Raw genomic sequence first — 23,579 nt, forward strand, 5'->3', positions numbered from 1 at the left:
TCTCATTTGTGGATTATCAGAAAGCTCCAATTATAAATCAACTAAATGAACCTAGCTAGCTACTGTCCATTTGCAACAGCACATCATATATTTGCAAAAACACAATTTTAAATGAACCAGAGAATGAACATAGCACTTGTTCTTCTTAAATTAAGTAAACCAGTAGCTAAACCAGTAGTAGCATTTGCTAGCAAATTTTATTAACTAAACCTAATAAATTATTTTAACCAGAGAACCATCATATTATTATGAACATACCTAAGAAACATGAACCTAGCTAGCTACTTCATTTGCATTTCATCTAAACCAACTAAAGCAACATATATAAAGTTCATTTTCAACTTGATTGCAGTAGCATAAGCATGAGCATTATATATATATATGGTAGTAGCATAAGCATTGCATCTTGCATTTCATTTTAAAATTGGTTTAGTTTCAAACCAGAGAGCTTAATTGTTACTTTAATTTATATGAATTGGCAGTAGCATAACCATTTTCCTGGGCATTAGGCATTTGTAAGCAAATATATTTCTCTACTTTTGTATACCAACTGAGCATCAATTTCAAGCATCTGAGCATCAATTTCCTGGGCATTTTTAAACCAGAGAACTAACATTTAATCAAGAACTAACATACTTCCACAGAAATAGCATTTTAGGATTTTTCAACTAACAAATTCAAACCAGAGAACACATTTTTAGCATTCTGTAACAATTTCCAACCAGAAAACAAATTTTATCAACTAAACCAACTAACACTAGCTATTTACATTTTTTCATTTTGTTATTTCTATATCACCAAAACAAGAGAACAATTTTTAGCATTTAACTAAATCAATTAAATGAAACCTACTGCTAGCATTCAAAATTTTATGTATAACTTATAATGAAAAATTGAAACCTACTGCTAGAATTTGAAACCAATTTTTAGCATTCAAAAATTCAAACCAGAGAACCAATTGGTTTAGGGTTGAACAAATTCAAACCAGAGAACCCTATTTCCAATTTGAACAAGGAAATTGCAATATGGTTCATTTAAAAATTACTACATTTTCATTTGCATTGAACCAATGAACACCGCAATGAACCCTAATAGCAGTTTTATCATTCATTTTAAACCAGAGAATTGCTAAAATTTGCATTTCTTGCATTTCTTGCAATGTTAACCAAAGGTAACCAAGCAGAAATCCAAGGGATCATATTGACTTGCACTAATTCAGCTTTAGGCTATCCAATCCCTCAATATACTAATGCAAGAATCAGAGGGAAGAACCCTAGCAACCTACGAGGAAGAACCCTAACAGAAGGGGAAAGGGAAGGGGGAGGGAAGGGGGAGGGAAGGGGGAGGGAAGGGGAGAGGGAAGCTCACCGTGGCTGGCGACTTCTTCTCCAACGGTGGCGCCTCCTGCTCCTTGATGTGCGGCGGCCTCCTCCTCCTCGATGTGCGGCGGCCTCCTCCTCCTCGATGTGCGGCGGCGCCCTCCTGCTCCCCCGAGTGGCAGCGGTGAGTTGCTTCGGCTTTGGCGATGGGCACGGGTGCGGGAAGGTTGTGGGGATGGGCGGCGGTGGAGCGGTTAAGGCGAGGGGACGATGGAACGGTTAGGGTGGCGGCAGAGCTCCGGCCGGCGGTGCTCGATGTGCGCAGAGAGGGGGGATCGAGATGTGGCAGGGGAGAAGGAAAGGAAGAAAAACGGTTAAGTCCAGGTTATAGCTGTGCCAGGGTTATTGCCGGCGCACGAGCTCACACGTTCGCCGGGGACAAGTATACCCCCGGCGAAGCAAGGACGTGGTGCGCCGGCAATAACCCTGGCACAGCTAAACCTGGGACATGTTTAGCAGTATACATTTGCATTACAAAATCCTATACTATTTTTATTTATTTATTTCTTTTCTCTTTACTGTATACTGTATTTTCTTAACTTTTCAAGATAATAACAAAGCAATATGCATGAGTTATGTAAAAAACATGAAGAGTGTTTCACAAAATATATACATACACAAAATATTGACCAACACAATATTAATTAGTCATACATAAAATATTGGCCATGACCATATGAGTAGTTATGAATTACACAAAATATGAGTTATAGATTGCAAATAAAGTTTTACATCATCGATTGAGAAGAGTGTTTCACTTTCTTCTTGCTTTTCTTGCTCGTCGTAGAATAATTTAGCCCCGTGTCGTGACTTCTTCTTTTGAAGGGTCGACCTGACCTCGGTAGCGTGGTCCTGCTTCTTCTTGTGGTGTATGTTGTGTCTTCGTCCTCGGATTCTTCCATCATTGGGTCTCCGACTTGTCCTTCGAAGTCTTCCTCGTTGGCGACTCCATCCATTCCGACGATGGTCCTCTTGCCTCTCCTCACGATAACACGGCTAGGCCTGGATGGGTCGGTTATGAAGAAGCATTGGTGCACGTGTTCGCCGCACCCATGGCTCATTCTCGCGCGGTGGCGTTCGTGGACTTTGATTTGTTGGCTTCGGGTAGAAACATGGTGGTGAAATACCGGTCTTCTTTTCTCGACGCTCTTAGCCCATCTGATACGGAACATCGGCACTTTCTCCCGCCGTAGCTAAGCTCCCAGATTTCCTCGATTCTTCCGTAGTATCTAGTCTTTACGTCACCCGTCCAGGAATCCATCGTTACCCCTGAGTTCTGGTAAACACTGTTCTTGTCTTTTTCTTCCGTGTAGAATGTGTACCCGTTGATATCGTACGCTTGGTAAGTCATGATGTTGGGCGCGGGGCCATGTGACAAGGCCAATACTAGTTTATCCTTGTCAGAATCCATTGGTGGGGGATTAGCATCAATGTGGTCTTTGAACCAGCGCGCGAAAGAGGAGTTGTGATCTCTGTATATTTCTGCTTCCGTCATCATCGGCTTGCCACTGTTCTCTATCATGGTTTTGTGCTCTTTCAACCAAGGATCGATCAAGTCAATGTGTTGTAGCGCTACTAAGTTGGCCCTGTCAAAGTCGGAACTCCGACCAGACATGTGCACGTGCAGTTCCTTCCTTCCATTTTTGTGGCCTACTCCCTCGAACCTACAGAGGTACTTGTTTTGAGGCAAACCAACAGGGTCCTCGATGTCTAGATAATTCATGCAGAAAGAGATGCACTCTTCGGTGAGCCAGCCCTGTACGATGCTTCCATCCGGATGTGACCTGTTACGAACGTATCCTTTAATGACCCCATTCATTCTTTCAAACGGCATCATGTTGTGTAAGAATGCCGGCCCTAGACTGACGATATCATCCATGATATGGACCAACAGATGGACCATCACGTCAAAGAATGCAGGCGGGAAGTACATCTCCATCTCACATAGGATCACCATGATCTCTTCCTGGAGCCTTGCGAGTTTCTTCACGCTTATCGACTTCCGAGTTATGATGTCGAAGAAGTTCTGAGCCCGATCAGCGTTGCACGGACATGGTCATCCATTATACCTCGGATTGCAACCGGAAGAATCTGCGTCATCATCACGTGATGTATCATGAGACTTCATGCCGCTGAAGTTTCGTTTCTTGGGGTCCATGTATCTCGCTTATTAGCCTGGAGTAACCGAAGGGCACTCGACTCCTACAAGGCAATTGAAAAATTGATCGACCTCGGCCGGACTAAAAGTGAAGCAGAGGGGGACAGTAATAGTCCGGCTGCTTAATCCTTTTGCGCTTCGACCGCCGTCCGCCTCCTCCTCCGATCGTCCCTCTTGGGCCGGCGGGATCTGAAGCTCTTCCCTGATGCCCAAAACTTTCAGGTCCTGTCTTGCTTTCGGCCCATCTTTGGTCCGGTCCGGCATGTTGAGAAGAGTGCCAAGCAAGCTCTCGCACACGTTCTTTGTAATATGCATGACATCAAGGCAGTGAGGTGTATCGAGAATTTTCCAAAGACGGCAAGTCCCAAAACACGGACCTCCTTTTCCATACACCAATGAGCGGCGTCGTTTCCTTTTTCTTCTTCTTCTCTCCAGGCTTTTGACGAATCTTTCCCGGCGCAGGGCACTCCTTCCAACCTTTCAAGTAATGTATCGATCTCTTCGCGCTCTTCTTACGTGGAGGTCCTCGGGGTTCATTTGTACCATCGAACAGATCTCCACGCTTTCTCCACGGGTCAGTTTTCTGTAGCCACCTTCGATGCCCCATGTAAACTGTTTTCGAAGAGCCGGGATCCTTACCAAGCTGCAAAAACATCGTCTCTTCCATGCACCTGACACATGCCTTGTGTCCATGGCACACCTGGCACGAAATGTAACCGTATCCGAGGTAGTCCTGCACCGTCGTGATCAACGCGGCTCTCAAAGGGAAATATTCTTCCGCGACGGCGTCCCATGTATCTACCCCTTCCTCCGCCCACAACGTTTCAAGCTCCTCCTTTAATAGTTCGAGATACATGTTGATATCATTTCCTGGCTGTGTCGGCCCTTGAATTAGCATACTCATCTGTATGTACTTCCTCTTCATGCACAGCCAGGGCGGGAGGTTGTAGATCCATACAAACACGGGCCATGTGCTATGTGTGCTGCTCTGGTTTCCGAACGGATTGAATCCGTCCGTGCTCGCACCCAACCTGATGTTTCTGGGATCTGCCCCAAAACTTCCGAATTCATTGTCTAATGCTTTCCACTGGCTTGCATCCGAAGGGTGCGTCAGCACTGGGTGCTCAATCCGCTCTTTATCATTCAACACTACCTCCTTTCTTTCTGCGTGCCAGCGCATGAGCTTTGCTTCCTTGCGGTCCGCGTAGAACCGTTGAAGCCGGGGGGCGAGCGGGAAGTACCACACAACTTTCCGAGGAGCTTTCTTCTTCCCTTTCTTGTACCGTTCAGCTTCACACACAGGACATTTGGTCTTGTCCATGTGCTCCTTGCGATACATGATACAGTCGTTGATGCAGGCGTGATACTTTTCGTGGGGTAAGTCGAGAGGGCATGTGATTCTCTTGGCCTCGGCTAGACTACCAGGACACGTGTTCCCGGCAGGAAGGAGATCTTTCACGTATTCCAGGATGTCGTCGACGCTTGTGTCCATCCATCCGTGTTTCGCCTTCATCTGCAGCACATCGAGAGCTCAAGCGAGACTCCCCCAACCCGCGACCTGAGTCGTACAACGGAGTATTCGAGTCTATCTCGAGTTGCTCAAGCTTTGATTTCCGCTTGGCGCCTTTCGTCTTTTCGAGAAGCAGATCTTGAAGATGAGGGTCCCGCACGACTGAAGCTAGCGGCACCTCTTCGTCGTCATCAAGGTTATTGTCGTCGTCAAGGTTATCGTCCTGTGCGACAAACTCTTCATCATCATCAATATCATAATGCCCTCCTTCTTGCCGGCCATTTTTACCACCTGCCGCCGTCGCCCCATTGACCTCCGCGCCATCATCACTCATCCATTGAGTGTGTCCATGCATGAAACCATTAGTGAGCAGGTGCCCCTGCAATTTGCCTGAATACGGGTCAAACCATTTCCCTCGTTTGCATCTCCGGCACGGACACAATACCTCCGTGCGGTTATTTTCATACATGTCGATGATCGCGTGTTTCAGATATCTCATCACGATGCTTTCACTCATCTCGATAACCATTATCGCCTGCATGGTAAGATTACATAATTCATTAGAACCATGCATCCGTCGGTAGTTTTCACGAAATTTTTTGGCATGACCTTCCTACACGGTAGGACATAGGAGCGCCAGAAATGTGCCGAAACGGAAACTTAAAGAATCAACATTTCGGCGCAACGTTGGCAACTCATTTTCAACGCCAACACAACACAAGCACAAGCACAACATATATATATGCCACACACGAGAGCTTTGCTTCAAATGTCCAACATAAGTCGATTTCATTCCTCAATTATTTGTTCATTAATCACCTATTTGTTTGATATATTCGTCAACGAGATCGAGACGTCGCGCCGCTACCATGGCGTATGGAAGCCAACTTTCTAGATCTAGATCTAGATTGAGCGGTCAATGCGTGATAGATAGATCTAGATCTACATACGGATGTGGGAGATGCATGTAGGAAGGGAAGATTTGCTCAAAAAATATGATTTTGTTTGGTCAAATTGGCTAAAGTTGGGGTAGAAATGGGCAAATATTAGGTGGGTTGGGAGAAGGGTCGGGTTGTGTGGATGAGGAGTGAGTTTAGTGGCTTGTGAGTGCTGGTTGGTGGCTGTAATAAGTCCCAGGTTACTGCCGGCGCACCAGGACCTGGGTGCGCCGGCAGTGTATAGCCCATCCGGCTATATCTGCTCCAGACCAGGCCCATGAAGCATTGCCGGCGCACCAGCCCAAGAGCGCGCCGGTAATAGAAAAATTACCGCCGGCGCGCTCCTGGGCTGGTGCACCGGCAATGCTTCGTGGGCCTGGCCGAGTTGGGGGGAGGTGTTGCCAGGAAATAGCGCCGGCGCGTCGTGTCAGCTGGTGCGCCGGCAGTGGGACGGCATCGCCGGCGCGGCGGTTTCCTGGTGCGCCGGCAACAAGTTCCACCGGCGCATGCCTATGGTGGTGCGCCGGCACCACTTGCCTCCACCTATAGGCTTTTCCCTAGTAGTGTAGGGCCCGAGTGGCATGATCTTAGATTTAAGCTCTATACTTATTGCTTAGATTGTATCTACAAGTTTTATGCACATGTCTATGTCCGGAACCAAAGGCCCCAAAGTGACAGAAATTGGGACAACTGGAGGGGAAGGCTTAGATATGAGGATCACATGTTTTACGGAGTGTTAATGCTTTGCTCCGGTGCTCTATTAAAAGGAGTACCTTAATTTCCAGTAGATTCCCTAGAGGCCCGGCTGCCACCGGCTGGTAGGACAAAAGATGTTGTACAAGTTTCTCATTGCGAGCACGTATGACTATATATGGGAAACATGCCTACATGATTAATAATCTTGATGTTCTGTCTTAATGCTATTTCAATCCTATCAATTGCCCAACTGTAATTTGTTCACCCAACACTTGTTATTGGAGAGTTACCACTAGTGTAGATAGCTGGGAACCCCGGTCCATCTTTCATCATCATATACTCGTTCTACATGACATTGGAAGTAGTATCAACTATTTTTTGGTGCCATTGCTCTCATATTACTGCTACTGCTGCTGTGTTACTGTTACTACTGCTCTCATATTACTGCTGCTTTCACATCACCCCTGTTACTAGTGCTTTTCCAGGTGCAGCTGAATTGACAACTCAGTTGTTAAGGCAAGTATTCTTTACCTCCCCTTGTGTCGAATCAATAAATTTGGGTTTTACTTCCCTCGAAGACTGTTGCGATCCCCTATACTTGTGGGTTATCAATAGGCTTCGTTTATTCCGTAGTTCCTGTTTCGAGTTACAAATGTGAGCAACCGAACCGGTATCAAATACCCAGGCACTAGTACGAGAACCAGTGAGATAAACATCTATAACATGTATATCAGATATACCTTTCTTCTTCTTGACAAGGCCGCTCTTCAGATCAACCAAGTACTTGGGGCAATTCCGCTTCCAGTGCCCCTTCCCATTGCAGTATTAGCAGTTAGTATCAGGTTTAGGGCCACCCTTAGGCTTCTCAGGAGGAGCGGCAACTTTCTTGCGGCCCTTCTTGAGGTCCTTCTTAGGTTTGCTCTGCTTCTTGAACTTGGTGGTCTTATTGACCATCAACACTTGGGTGCTCTTTCTGTATCTCAATCTCAGCAGATTTTAGCATGGAGAAGAGTTCAGGTAACTCCTTATTCATGTTCTGCATATTGTAGTTCATCACGAAGTTCTTGTAACTTGGTGGCAGTGATTGGAGAACACGATGAATACCTAGCTGGTTGGGGATGATAATCCCCAAGTCACTGAGCTTCTTCACGTGTCCGGACATAGCGAACACGTGCTCACTAACGGAGCTGCCCTCTTCCATCATGCAGCCAAAGAACTGCTTCGAGGCCTCATAGCTCTCCACAGCCGCATGAGTTTCAAAGATAACTTTGAGCTCATTGATCATATCACAGGGGTCATGGTGCTCAAAACGCTTTTGGAGCTCTGCCTCTAGGCTGCATAGGATGGCACACTGAACTTGAGAGTACACTTTAGTCCGATTCTCGAAAGCATTCCTTTCTTCCTCGGACACTGCAGGAGGTGGTGGGGGAACTAGCGGTGCATCAAGCACATATTGCAGATTTCCGCCATTAAGGAAGATCCTCACATGACGGAACCAGTCGGTGAAGTTGCTACCATTGCTTTTAAGCTTTTCTTTCTCTAGGAACTGGTTAAAATTGATTGATGGGGACGCCATGATCTACAACATATATTTGCAATAGTTTAGACTAAGTTTATGACAAACTGAGTTCAAATTTTAATTCAACAAATATAAAAACTAGGTGAACTCCCACTCAAAAGAATATCCCTCGCATTGTCTTAGTGATCACACGAACCAAATCCACCACACCAAATCCGATCATCACGAACAAGATGTAATTTCAATGGCGAACACCCAAGTGTTGATCATATCAATCATATGACTCATGCTCTACCTTTCGGTATCCTGTGTTCCGAGACCATGTCTGTACATGCTAGGCTCGTCAAGGCAACCTTAGTACCCGCATGTACAAAACTGGCTTGTACCCGTTGTATGCACATGTAGAATCTATCACACCCGATCATCACGAGATGCTTCGAAACGACAAGTCTTAGCAACGGTGCATACTAAGGATGAACATTTTATTATCTTGATATTTAGTGAGAGGGATCATCTTATAATGCTACCGTCGCGATCTAAGCAATATAAGATGCATAAAAGGATTAACATCACATGCAATTCATATGTGAATAATATGGCCCTTTTGTCTTTGCGCCTTTGATCTTCATCTCCAAAGCACGGACATGATCTCCATCATCAACGGGCATGATCTCCATCATCGTCGGCGTAGCACCAAGGTCAATGGCGCCGTCTTCATGATTGTCCTCCATGTAGCAACTATTACAACTACTTTGAAATACTACTCAACATGAAATTTAAAGACAACCATAAGGCTCCTGCCGGTTGCCACAATACAATAATGATCATCTCATACATATTCATCATCACATTATGGCCATATCATTTCACCAAACCCTGCAAAAACAAGTTAGACGGTTCTAATTTGGTTTGCATATTTTACGTGGTTTAGGGTTTTCGCATAAGATCCAATCTACCTACGAACATGAACCACAACGGTGATACTAATGTTGTCAATAGAAAGAGTAAGTTGGATCTTTACTATAGTAGGAGAGACAGACACCCGCAAAGCCACTTATGCAATACAAGTTGCATGTCGAGCGTGGAGCAAATCTCATGAACGCGGTCATGTAAAGTTAGCCCGAGCCGCTTCATCCCACTATGCCACAAAGATGCAAAGTACTCGAACTAAAGACAACAAAGCATCAACGCCCACAAAAAATTGTGTTCTACTCGTGCAACCAATCTATGCATAGACACGGCTCTGATACCACTGATGGGATTCGTAGCATAGAAAACAAAAAATTTCCTACCGCAAGAACGAAACACAAGCCAAGATCTAATCTAGTAGACGGTAGCAACGAGGAGATGAAGAGACTAACCCTCGAAGATTCGCAAAGCTTAACGAGATTAGATCTCGGGGTGGATGTAGATGATCACTTGCCGCTTGCAAAAGCGCGTAGAAGATCTTGATCTCGACGGTGCCACAATCGGGCAGCACCTCCGTATTCGGTCACACGTTCGGTGTTGATGAAGACGACGTCCTTCTCCCCGTTCCAGCGGGCAGCGGAAGTAGTATATCCTCCTCAGAATCCTGGCAGCATGACGGCGTGGTGGCGGTGGTGGTGGAGAACTCCGGCAGGGCTTCGCCGAAGCGTATGCGGGAGTTGTGGTGGAGGAGGAGGCGGCAAGGGTTGGGGAGGTGATACGTCTCCGACGTATCGATAATTTCTTATGTTCCATGCCACATTATTGATGTTATCTACATGTTTTATGCACACTTTATGTCATATTCGTGCATTTTCTGGAACTAACCTATTAACAAGATGCCGAAGTGCCGATTCTTGTTTTCTGCTGTTTTTGGTTTCAAAAATCCTAGTAACGAAATATTCTCGGAATTGGACGAAATCAACGCCCAGGGTCCTATTTTGCCACGAAGCTTCCAGAAGACCGAAGAGGAGACGAAGTGGGACCACGAGGGGGCCACACCATAGGGCGGCGCGGCCCAGGCCCTGGCCGCGCCGACCTAGGGTGTGGGGCCCTCGTGCCCCCTCCTGACTTGCCCTTCCACCTACTTAAAGCCTCCGTTGCGAAACCCCCAGTACCGAGAGCCACGATACGGAAAACCTTCCAGAGACGCCGCCGCCGCCGATCCCATCTCGGGGGATCCAGGAGATCGCCTCCGGCACCCTGCCGGAGAGGGGAATCATCTCCCGGAGGACTCTACGCCGCCATGGTCGCCTCCGGAGTGATGTGTGAGTAGTCTACCCCTGGACTATGGGTCCATAGCAGTAGCTAGATGGTTGTCTTCTCCCCATTGTGCTATCATTGTCGGATCTTGTGAGCTGCCTAACATGATCAAGATCATCTATCTGTAATTCTATACGTTTGTTGGGATCCGATGAATAGAGAATACTTGTTATGTTGATTATCAAAGTTATGTCTATGTGTTGTTTATGATCTTGCATGCTCTCCGTTACTAGTAGATGCTCTGGCCAAGTAGATGCTTGTAACTCCAAGAGGGAGTATTTATGCTCGATAGTGGGTTCATGCCTGCATTGACACCGGGACAAAGTGAGAAAGTTCTAAGGTTGTGTTGTGCTGTTGCCACTAGGGATAAAACATTGATGCTATGTCTAAGGATGTAGTTGTTGATTACATTACGCACCATACTTAATGCAATTGTCTGTTGCTTTGCAACTTAATACTGGAGGGGGTTCGGATGATAACCTGAAGGTGGACTTTTTAGGCATATATGCAGTTGGATGGCGGTCTATGTACTTTGTCGTAATGCCCAATTAAATCTCACTATACTCATCATGATATGTATGTGCATGGTCATGCCCTCTTTATTTGTCAATTGCCCAACTGTAATTTGTTCACCCAACATGCTGTTTATCTTATGGGAGAGACACCTCTAGTGAACTGTGGACCCCGGTCCAATTCTCTATACTGAAATACAATCTACTGCAATACTTGTTCTACTGTTTTCTGCAAACAATCATCTTCCACACAATACGGTTAATCCTTTGTTACAGCAAGCCGGTGAGATTGACAACCTCACTGTTTCGTTGGGGCAAAGTACTTTGGTTGTGTTGTGCAGGTTCCACGTTGGCGCCGGAATCTCTGGTGTTGCGCTGCACTACATCCCGCCGCCATCAACCTTCAACGTGCTTCTTGACTCCTACTGGTTCGATTAAACCTTGGTTTCTTACTGAGGGAAACTTGCCACTATGCGCATCACACCTTCCTCTTGGGGTTCCCAACGGACGTGCCAACCACACGCATCAAGCAAATTTCTGGCGCCGTTGCCGGGGAGATCAAGACACGCTGCAAGGGGAGTCTCCACTTCTCAATCTCTTTACTTTATTTTTGTCTTGCTTAGTTTTATTTATTACTTTGTTTGCTGCACTAAATCAAAATACAAAAAAATAAGTTGCTAGTTTTACTTTATTTGCTATCTTGTTTGCTATATCAAAAACACAAAAAAAAATTAGTTACTTGTTTTACTTTACTTAATATCATGCATGTTTTTATTTCACTAGTTAAGCATAATGGAAAATAACAAAAATATGAGAGATCTTTATGAACTTTATCTTGAATTAGGACATGATGTGTTTGAAGAGAGAATTAAAAAACCCATGGAACTTTATATGCATGCTAATGGGAATGTTATTACTATGAATGCTTTGAACACCATTGTTGCTAATGCTATGGAAAATTCTAAGCTTGGGGAAGCTGGCTTTGATGAGCATGATCTTTTTAGTCCCCCAAGCATTGAGGAGAAAATTTTCTTTTATGATTACAATATGCCTCCTATATTTGATGATAGCCACTTTGTTGAATTTGCTCCCACTACAACTAATAAAATTGATTATGCTTATGTGGAGAGTAATAATTTTATGCATGAGACTCATGATAAGAATGCTTTATGTGATAGTTATATTGTTGAGTTTGCTCATGTTGCTACTGAAAGTTATTATGAGAGAGGAAAATATGGTTGTAGAAATTTTCATGTTACTAAAACACCTCTCTATGTGCTGAAATTTTTGAAGCTACACTTGTTTTATCTTCCTATGCTTGTTACTTTGCTATTCATGAACTTGTTTATTTACAAGATTCCTATGCATAGGAAGCATGTTAGAATTAAATGTGTTTTGAATTTTCCTCTTGATGCTCTCTTTTGCTTCAAATACTATTTCTTGCGAGTGCATAATTAAAAACTGCTGAGCCCATCTTAATGGCTATAAAGAAAGAACTTCTTGGGAGATAACCCATGTGTTTATTTTGCTACAGTACTTTGTTTTTATTTTGTGTCTTGGAAGTTGTTTACTACTGTAGCAACCTCTCCTTATCTTAGTTTAGTGTTTTGTTGTGCTAAGTAAAGTCGTTGATAGTAAAGTTCATACTAGATTTGGATTACTGCGCAGTTTCAGATTTCTTTGCTGTCACGAATCTGGGCTAAATTCTATGTAGGTAACTCAGATAATTATGCCAATTTACGTGCATGATCCTCAGATATGTACGCAACTTTCATTCAATTTGAGCATTTTCATTTGAGCAAGTCTGGTGCCTCGATAAAATTCGTCAATACGAACTGTTCTGTTTTGATAGATTCTGCCTTTTATTTCGCACTAGTTGAGTGCCCGTGCTTTGCACGGGTCTTCAAATTTTGTTTCACATCCACATGTGAATATAATGCGCTTGAAAATCCACCTTTTTTGCACTGATAAGCATGTTTCGTGTTGGGTTTTAATTTCAAGTGGACATCACAAGTGTCAAAAGTTAGAACTGATCATAGTATCTCATTTCCAAAGCTCAATAGTGAACCACACTCTATTTTTCATTATAAAACCTTAGATACCAAATGCATAAAGTGCAACATGAGTTTATTTACAACATGTTTCTTTTGCTGCTTCCACCCCCTCAGCCATTAAGTGCAAGGCGTGTTCCTTTGCTATCCCCACACAGTAAAAATACCTCTCCTTGAGAGGAATTTCCAATATCCGGTCCTGGAAATATATCATCTGAGTTCATTCAGTTACATATCTATAAATATTTGTTGAGGAAACCAAAAATATAGACCTCAACGTTGACTTCCTATAACACATACCATCTTAAATAATAGAAAAGTAATTATTTGGCACAACCATAAGGGAGAGAAGCTTGATTCAGTTTGGTTTAGCCAAACACTTAAAACTTATTGGTACTCTAATATTTGATTGCCATGATAACTCTAGCCTTTGTGATGTATTTTGATTGTACAGCGACATCAAGATTATTAACATTTAAACAGTCCACAAAAGTATTTATATCTGTTTTGCGTACAACTTATTTTACTGAAAGCACCTATCATTATCATTCGGTTACATTCAAGTGATCCAATCTAAAGCTGTGACCATGTAGGTGCCTTATGTATCTTTAGTTCTTCACCATTGTAGAACAGTCTAACATTAAATTGTTTCATAAGTTAATCAATAGAAGGATCCATGAAACTAAACATTACAATTGGGACCCAATAAGAAAAGGTACATTACCAGCTTGTAATGTGTGAATATGATGCTCAGGTGTAAGTTTCCACTTGTTTAGATTACTATTATAATAACTAATCAACCGCAGGAAGCACTGAGCTATCCACCATTGTATACAAAAAAACTATACTGAAATTAGACACATACCATTTTCGTCGCAAAATAAAAACATAAAAAATTTACAGTTGCCATGCCACCTCTACTTCTGAAATTATTTCCGGTACAACCTTATCAAAACCACAAAAGGAAGAACCCTTTCCACTGAAACTTGTGTTTTCTTGTACTTTTCACAGTCTGCTGGAATCCTCCGGGTCCATATATAGTGACTGACAACGAGCCTAAAGATACAGGGCAGAAGGTAATGAATATCCTAAGTGAATTACAGAAGCATGATGCGACAAATTCTCGATGGGGGCTAATTGCGCAAAGCTAAAACAGTTGGAGAAAATTTCATATGATGAAGTTCAAATAATACTGGATTCTTTTAGATTCCTAGAACCCAATGGTTCGAAGTGCATGAAACAGGCAAAAGAAGATGATCATGAACTTTCTTTGAAACGAAACAATCTAAATCAACGTGTGTGCTTGGCTAAATTAGATTATAGTTAGGTAGAATGGTAAAGAAATCTGTTGACTGTAATCTACATTCTCAGTTGCTAGAGTAACACATATGATCTTAAAGAAAGGAATCATTTCAAAGAAAACTCAATATGGATAATTTACATGGCATTGCTGCATTTATGACTTTGCATACATGCCCACATGCACAAATGGCTCAAAATCCCCTGAACATTTTATTGTTGATTGTCTTATCAATCTAACAAGAGTAAAACCGGAACACAGGAACAAAATATTACAAATGTTAAATAAAGATTTATTCTATTACACTGAGTGCGGTACTTCTCAACTGAAAATTATTTTGTTTAGGCTTCTCTTTGGAAGTAAAATAGAACACATGGAGGAACCTTAATCAACATAGAAGTCAATAGTTATTGATAAGCTGATGAATGGCACAAGGATGGTATTTACTTCTTATCTAGGATATACATACTACCTACTGCCTACTGTGACCATATGGTTTAATTCTACCTTATACACGGACGGAGATGAAATTATTCATCAAGTTGTGTTGATAAGATCAGGGCCAACTACTATTCCTAAGTACCAGCTAGATTGTTTATCCAATTCTTTCTCAGAGTTTTCTATAGTGAAGCAGCCTTGCATGAGGGGAGAAAGGAGAAACCACCTAGAAGTATCAAAGCCACTTCGCCCGAAAAAATACTCAGATGATGACCCTACACAGGTAAACCAAACCAGTATATTAAGTCAATAACTGCAGCTCCCACCTCCTAGCATGCTTTTTGAGTGAAAAAAATGTGAAATGTTCTTTTCTCCAGGAGAAAGATGACCTTTCTGAAGAGATCATCAAACTCTTACCAAAACACAAGAGGGTGGGGCAAACAGCGTTGCGGCGGGAGTAGCTGGTGGCGCCAAATCAGTTATAAAAACCAGTACAGTATGTTTCCACAGATGCTTCAAAGGATAACATCGAGGTCAATGGAAATTATTGGAGGTATGTCATCATTGTCTTGGTTGCCGTGATCAATTTCCAGAAGTTGTCAAATAGAGAAGAATCCATGACAGGGGACAATGGATGATTAAAAGACTGCATCATCCAGAACATTATACGGAAGCCCAGCACATTGCATAGGCATCATAAGTTGCTATTCCGTGTCATACAAACCAAAGCCGATCTGTAATTGCCGTCATCCCCGTGTACACCTACACCATCGACTCTACCATCAGCCCATAACCCATCAGCGGCGATGCACCTTTAGATCTCGACGTGCCTGCATACAGGAGATGAGGAAGATGTGGAAATCCGGCTTCCGCCGATCTGGAGCGTGAGGCCTTCTGGGAGGAGAAAAAGAGGTGAAGAGTGTGATTGTGCCTACCCAGTTGGTCCAGGCGAGATCGGAGGCGCCGAACTGCCCAGTCTAGGCCCAGAGCAGAGTCCTATCCCCGGAGCAGTTGTTGATGGTGTCGGCCTGAAGGGCCGAGAGCCGGACGACGTCGGGGACGAGCTCTTAGGCGAGGAAGAGGTAGAGGCGCGCGGCGACAGCCGAAGAGATTCAGGCGGGAAATCCAGCGGGCGATGGCGATAGTCGGCAGCTGGTTGTGGGGGAGATTCAGGCAACAAATCTAGAAGAAGGGGAGCGGAACGTACGGCGAGAAAAAACCATGCGCTTGTAGTTAATCCCCGAGCGAAATTCACGCCCAAAAAAAATCGTCGAGGGGGGACGGACGATAGAATGCGCGACGAAGCCAACGACGTACCACCTGACTGGTTTGACGACGGAACACTCTCCTACTTTTTAAGTAGTAGAGATTGCCTCTTTTGCTATGTTGGATGAATTTCTTTGATCCACTAATGTCCAGTAGCTTTATGCAATGTCCAGAAGTGTTAAGAATGATTGTGTCACCTCTGAACATGTTAATTTTTATTGTCACTAACCCTCTAATGAGTTGTTCTAAGTTTGGTGTGGAGGAAGTTTTCAAGGATCAAGAGAGGAGTATGATGCAACATGATCAAGGAGAGTGAAAGCTCTAAGCTTGGGGATGCCCCGGTGGTTCACCCCTGCATATATCAAGAAGACTCAAGCGTCTAAGCTTGGGGATGCCCAAGGCATCCCCTTCTTCATTGACAACATTATCAGGTTCCTCCCCTGAAACTATATTTTTATTCCATCACATCTTATGTGCTTTGCTTGGAGCGTCGGTTTGTTTTTGTTTTTTGTTTTGTTTGAATAAAATGGATCCTAGCATTCACTTTATGGGAGAGAGACACGCTCCGCTGTAGCATATGGACAAGTATGTCCTTAGGCTTTACTCATAGTATTCATGGCGAAGTTTCTCCTTCGTTAAATTGTTATATGGTTGGAATTGGAAAATGATACATGTAGTAATTGCTATTAATGTCTTGGGTAATGTGATACTTGGAAATTGTTGTGCTCATGTTTAAGCTCTTGCATCATATGCTTTGCACCCATTAATGAAGAAATACATAGAGCATGCTAAAATTTGGTTTGCATATTTGGTTTCTCTAAGGTCTAGATAATTTCTAGTATTGAGTTTGAACAACAAGGAAGACGGTGTAGAGTCTTATAATGTTTTCAATATGTCTTTTATGTGAGTTTTGCTGCACCGGTTCATCCTTGTGTTTGTTTCAAATAAGCCTTGCTAGCCTAAACCTTGTATCGAGAGGGAATACTTCTCATGCATCCAAAATACTTGAGCCAACCACTATGCCATTTGTGTCCACCATACCTACCTACTACATGGTATTTTTCGCCATTCCAAAGTAAATTGCTTGAGTGCTACCTTTAAAATTCCATCATTCACCTTTGCAATATATAGCTCATGGGACAAATAGCTTAAAAACTATTGTGGTATTGAATATGTAATTATGCACTTTATCTCTTATTAAGTTGCTTGTTGTGCGATAACCATGTTCACTGGGGACGCCATCAACTACTCTTTGTTGAATTTTATGTGAGTTGCTATGCATGTTCGTCTTGTCTGAAGTAAGAGAGATCTACCACCTTATGGTTAAGCATGCATATTGTTAGAGAAGAACATTGGGCCGCTAACTAAAGCCATGATCCATGGTGGAAGTTTCAGTTTTGGACATATATCCTCAATCTCATATGAGAAAATTATTAATTATTGTCACATGCTTATGCATAAAAGAGGAGTCCATTATCTGTTGTCTATGTTGTCCCGGTATGGATGTCTAAGTTGAGAATAATCAATAGCGAGAAATCCAATGCGAGCTTTCTCCTTAGACCTTTGTACAAAGTGGCATAGAGGTACCCCATTGTGACACTTGGTTAAAACATGTGCATTGCGATGATCCGGTAGTCCAAGCTAATTAGGACAAGGTGCGGGCACTATTAGTACACTATGCATGAGGCTTGCAACTTGTAAGATATAATTTACATGATACATATGCTTTATTACTACCGTTGACAAAATTGTTTCATGTTTTCAAAATCAAAGCTCTAGCACAAATATAGCAATCGATGCTTTTCCTCTATGGAGGACCATTCTTTTACTTTCAATGTTGAGTCAGTTCACCTATTTCTCTCCACCTCAAGAAGCAAACACTTGTGTGAACTGTGCATTGATTCCTACATATTTGCTTATTGCACTTATTATATTACTCTATGTTGACAATATCCATGAGATATACATGTTATGAGTTGAAAGCAACCGCTGAAACTTAATCTTCCTTTGTGTTGCTTCAATGCCTTTACTTTGAATTATTGCTTTATGAGTTAACTTTTATGCAAGACTTATTGATGCTTGTCTTGAAGTGCTATTCATGAAAAGTCTTTGCTTTATGATTCACTTGTTTACTCATGTCATATACATTGTTTTGATCGCTGCATTCACTACATATGCTTTACAAATAGTATGATCAAGGTTATGATGGCATGTCACTCCAGAAATTATCTGTGTTATCGTTTTACTCGCTCGGGACGAGCGTAACTAAGCTTGGGGATGCTGATACGTCTCCGACGTATCGATAATTTCTTATGTTCCATGCCACATTATTGATGTTATCTACATGTTTTATGCACACTTTATGTCATATTCGTGCATTTTCTGGAACTAACCTATTAACAAGATGCCGAAGTGCCAGTTGCTGTTTTCTGCTGTTTTTGGTTTCAGAAATCCTAGTAACGAAATATTCTCGGAATTGGACGAAATCAACGCCCAGGGTCCTATTTTGCCACGAAGCTTCCAGAAGACTGAAGAGGAGACGAAGTGGGACCACGAGGGGGCCACACCATAGGGCGGCGCGGCCCAGGCCCTGGCCGCGCCGACCTAGGGTGTGGGGCCCTCGTGCCCCCTCCTGACTTGCCCTTCCACCTACTTAAAGCCTCCGTTGCGAAACCCCCAGTACCGAGAGCCACGATACGGAAAACCTTCCAGAGACGCCGCCGCCGATCCCATCTCGGGGATCCAGAGATCGCCTCCGGCCCCCTGCCGGAGAGGGGAATCATCTCCCGGAGGACTCTACGCCGCCATGGTCGCCTCCGGAGTGATGTGTGAGTAGTCTACCCCTGGACTATGGGTCCATAGCAGTAGCTAGATGGTTGTCTTCTCCCCATTGTGCTATCATTGTCGGATCTTGTGAGCTGCCTAACATGATCAAGATCATCTATCTGTAATTCTATACGTTTGTTGGGATCCGATGAATAGAGAATACTTGTTATGTTGATTATCAAAGTTATGTCTATGTGTTGTTTATGATCTTGCATGCTCTCCGTTACTAGTAGATGCTCTGGCCAAGTAGATGCTTGTAACTCCAAGAGGGAGTATTTATGCTCGATAGTGGGTTCATGCCTGCATTGACACAGGACAAGGATGAGAAAGGTCTAAGGTTGTATTGTGGTTGTGCCACTAGGGATAAAACATTGATGCTATGTCTAAGGATGTAGTTGTTGATTACATTACACACCATACTTAATGCAATTGTCTGTTGCTTTGCAACTTAATACTGGAGGGGGTTCGGATGATAACCTGAAGGTGGACTTTTTAGGCATAGATGCAGTTGGATGGCGGTCTATGTACTTTGTCGTAATGCCCAATTAAATCTCACTATACTCATCATGATATGTATGTGCATGGTCATGCCCTCTTTATTTGTCAATTGCCCAACTGTAATTTGTTCACCCAACATGCTGTTTATCTTATGGGAGAGACACCTCTAGTGAACTGTGGACCCCGGTCCAATTCTCTATACTGAAATACAATCTACTGCAATACTTGTTCTACTGTTTTCTGCAAACAATCATCTTCCACACAATACGGTTAATCCTTTGTTACAGCAAGCCGGTGAGATTGACAACCTCACTGTTTCGTTGGGGCAAAGTACTTTGGTTGTGTTGTGCAGGTTCCACGTTGGCGCCGGAATCTCTGGTGTTGCGCCGCACTACATCCCGCCGCCATCAACCTTCAACGTGCTTCTTGACTCCTACTGGTTCGATTAAACCTTGGTTTCTTACTGAGGGAAACTTGCCGCTGTGCGCATCACACCTTCCTCTTGGGGTTCCCAACGGACGTGCCAACCACACGCATCAGGAGGCGGCTAGGGTTTGGGCGCCGGCCTTGGGGGGTGCGGCCAACTGTGGTCTTGGGGTGGCCGGCCCCCTCCCCTTGCCCCTCCTTATATAGGTGGAAGCCCCAATCCTTGTCTCCCAAGTCTTTGAATAAGACCCCAACACCAAACCTACCTTTGGTGGGAAACCTACCTAAGGAGGGAGTCCTACTCAAGGTGGGACTCCCACCTTCCCATGAGGTGGGGTGGCCGGCCACCTATGGTGGAGCCCACTTGGGACTCCTTCCCTTAGGGTTTGGCCGGCCAGGGTTGTGGAGTCCCTCCTTCCATAGTGCGTTTCTTCCGGACTTTTCTAGAACCTTCTAGAACCTTCCATAACTGCACCGGATCATTTCCAAACTTGGAATATGACTTCCTATATATGAATCTCATTCTCCGGACCATTCCGAAACTCCTCGTGATGTCCTGGATCCCATCCGAGACTCCAAACAAAACTTCGAACTCCATTCCATATTCCATATCTACTCAAACGACAGCAAACCTTAAGTGTGTCACCCTACGGTTCGCGAACTATGCGGACATGGTTGAGACTTCTCTCCGACCAATAACTAATAGCGGGATCTGGAGATCCATAATGGCTCCCACATATTCAACGATGACTTATTGATCGAATGAACCATTTACATACGATACTGATTCCCTTTGTCACGCGATATTTTACTTGTCCGAGGTTTGATCATCGGTATCTCTATACCTCGTTCAACCTCGTCTCATGACAAGTAATCTTTACTCGTACCGTGGTATGTAGTCTCTTATGAACCATTCATATGTTTGCAAACTAATTAAATGACATTCCACCGAGAGGGCCCAGAGTATATCTATCCGTCATCGGGATGGACAAATCCCACTGTTGATCCATATGCCTCAACTCATACTTTCCGGATACCTAATCCCACCTTTATAACCACCCATTTACGCAGTGGCGTTTGATGTAATCAAAGTACCCTTCCGGCATAAGTGATTTACATGATCTGATGGTCGAAAGGACTAGGTAACTATGTATCGAAAGCTTATAGCAAATGAACTTAATGACGTGATCTTATGCTACGCTTAATTGGGTGTGTCCATTACATCATTCACATAATGACATAACCTTGTTATTAATAACATCCAATGTTCATGATCATGAAACGATGATCATCTATTAATCAACAAAGGTCCAATAGTGCCCGCACCTTGTCCTAATTAGCTCGGATTTCCATGGATTATCATTGCATTACATATGTTTCAACCAAGGGCCACAAAGGGGTACCTCTATGCCACCTGTACAAAGGTCGAAGGAGATAGATAGCATTTGATTTCTCAGTTTTGATAGATCTCAACTTGAGGACATCCATACCGCGACAACATAGAAAACAGATAATGGACTCCTCTTTTTAATGCATAAGCATTCGATGACAGATAATATTCTCATAAGAGATTGAGGTTTAATGTCCAAACTGAAACTTCCACCATGATACATGGCTTTGGTTGGCGGCCCAATGTTCTTCTCTAACAATATGCATACTCAAACCATTTAATCATGATAAATCACCCTTACTTCCGACAAGACGAACATGCATAGCAACTCACATGATATTCAACAAAGGTGTAAAAAGTTGATGGCGTCCCCAGAAACATGGTTACCGCTCAACAAGAAACTTATAAGAAATAAGATACATAAGCAACATATTCAATACCACAATAGTTTTTAAGCTATTTTCCCATGAGCTATGTATTGCAAAGACAAGGAATGAAATTTTTAAAGGTAGCACGCAAGAAATTTACTTTGGAATGGCAGAGAAATACCACATATAGGTAGTTATGGTGGGCACAAATGGCATGAGTTTTGGCTCAAGGTTTTTGGATACACGAGAAGCATTTCCTCTCAGTACAAGGCTTTGGCTAGCAAGGTTGTTTGAAGCAACACAAGTATGAACCGGTACAGCAAAACTTACATAAGAACATATTGCAAGTATTATAAGACTCTACACTGTCTCCTTGTTGCTCAAACACTTTTACCAGAAAATATGTAGACTGTAGAGAGATCAATCATGCAATCCAAATTTCAACAAGCTCTACTGTAGTTCTCCACTAATAGGTTTAAACTACATGATGCAAGAGCTTAAACATGATCTATGAGAGCTCAAAACAATTGCCAAGTATCAAGTTATTCAAGACAATATACCATTTACCACATGAAGCATTTTCTGCTTCCAACCAAATAGCAATCAACGAAGCGGTTTTCAACTCCGCCATGAACATTAAAGTAGAGCTAAGAACACCAGTGTTCATATGAAAAAGCGGAGTGTGTCTTTCTCCAATACAAGGAATGCTAGGATCCGATTTTATTCAAACAAAAACAAAAACAAAAACAAACAGACGCTCCAAGTAAAGCACATAAGATGTGACGGAATAAAAATATAGTTTCACTAGAGGTGACCTGATAAGTTGTCGATGAAGAAGGGGATGCCTTGGGCATCCCCAAGCTTAGATGCTTGAGTCTTCTTGAAATATGCAGGGATGAACCACGGGGGCATCCCCAAGCTTAGACTTTTTACTCTTCTTGATCATATTATATCATCCTCCTCTCTTGACCCTTGAAAACTTCCTCCACACCAAACTCAAAACAAACTCATTAGAGGTTTAGTGCATAATCAAAAATTCACATGTTCAGAGAGGACACAATCATTCTTAACACTTCTGGACATTACCCAAAGCTACTGAAAGTTAATGGAACAAAAAAGGAAAAAGTCCATTTTAAACCTTAAAGTTGTAGATAGAAGCTAAATCGAACCCCAAAGTCGAAATCCCTGAAATTTGCACTCTCAGCTCTCTAATCCTGGTCTATTTAGGACCCTGAGTAAGGTTAGGCTGGAAAACGCTGACGTGGCCGGGATTACTGTCAGATGCGGGCCTGGTAGGTAGGCACTTAACGGGTAGAAGTGGCTCTCAGTTACTTTGGCGGAGAGAGAGAGCAATTGGGGAACGAAATCAGGGTTTCCTGCGGGGAGAGAGAGCGGGGCGGTGGCGGTCGAGGCGGCAGCAGATCGCGCGGACGGCGGCGGTGAAGAATGTCGTCGGGAGCTTCTTCCGCGCCTGGATTCCGTGTCGCATCTGGCAGGAGAGGAAGTGAAGGGAGGTCACCGGTGACCTATCGGCAGAGTCCGATGGCGTACGAGCCAGTGAAGCTCTGCAACTGCAATCCGCCGAGGAAGGCTCCTAGATGGATTCCATGTTACAACTGCAATAAACATAAAGTATTCACTATTTGGCACTATTGCGAACAAAATCAACCCGAAAATCGATCAAAATCTACCAAAAAACCTACCTTTACCCACAGCACAAACCCCGCCCAAAATTCGCGCATAAAACCCTAACCCTACCGACTATCAGAGACTATTTCATACGGCTACTTGAGGCGGAGGAGGTCGGAGACATTACCTGGAACGCCTCAATGCGCCGCGCCGTCACGATCGTTGCCGCCGTCGATCAACTGCCCGTCGCCATGGCCGTCGTACAAGCCGAGGAAGAATACCAGACGACGCCACGACTGACCTGGGTGGGCTGCTTGCTGCGCTAAATGGCGACGACAAATTGGCCTAACTCACGCGGCCCAACTTATTTTAGCCCACGTGCGCATCCGCTCGGCCACTTCCCTCTTCTGAACCTAAATCCCAGCCACGTCACCGAACCCCGTTTG

At 43.6% G+C, this 23,579-nt stretch overlaps 1 long non-coding RNA gene across 1 annotated transcript; it reads right to left on the reverse strand.

The window, feature by feature from the left end:
• Window positions 1-14,275: 14,275 nt before the first annotated feature.
• On the reverse strand, window positions 14,276-16,062 carry LOC127317781 (uncharacterized). The gene is made up of 3 exons (XR_007861460.2): window positions 15,666-16,062; window positions 15,148-15,560; window positions 14,276-15,005 (listed from the first exon to the last, which is right to left on the reverse strand). It is a non-coding gene; the product is annotated as an uncharacterized lncRNA (long non-coding RNA).
• Window positions 16,063-23,579: the final 7,517 nt, after the last annotated feature.

Source organism: Lolium perenne, chromosome 7 (genome assembly GCF_019359855.2).
Source record: "Lolium perenne isolate Kyuss_39 chromosome 7, Kyuss_2.0, whole genome shotgun sequence".
Taxonomy (NCBI): Eukaryota; Viridiplantae; Streptophyta; class Magnoliopsida; order Poales; family Poaceae; genus Lolium; species Lolium perenne.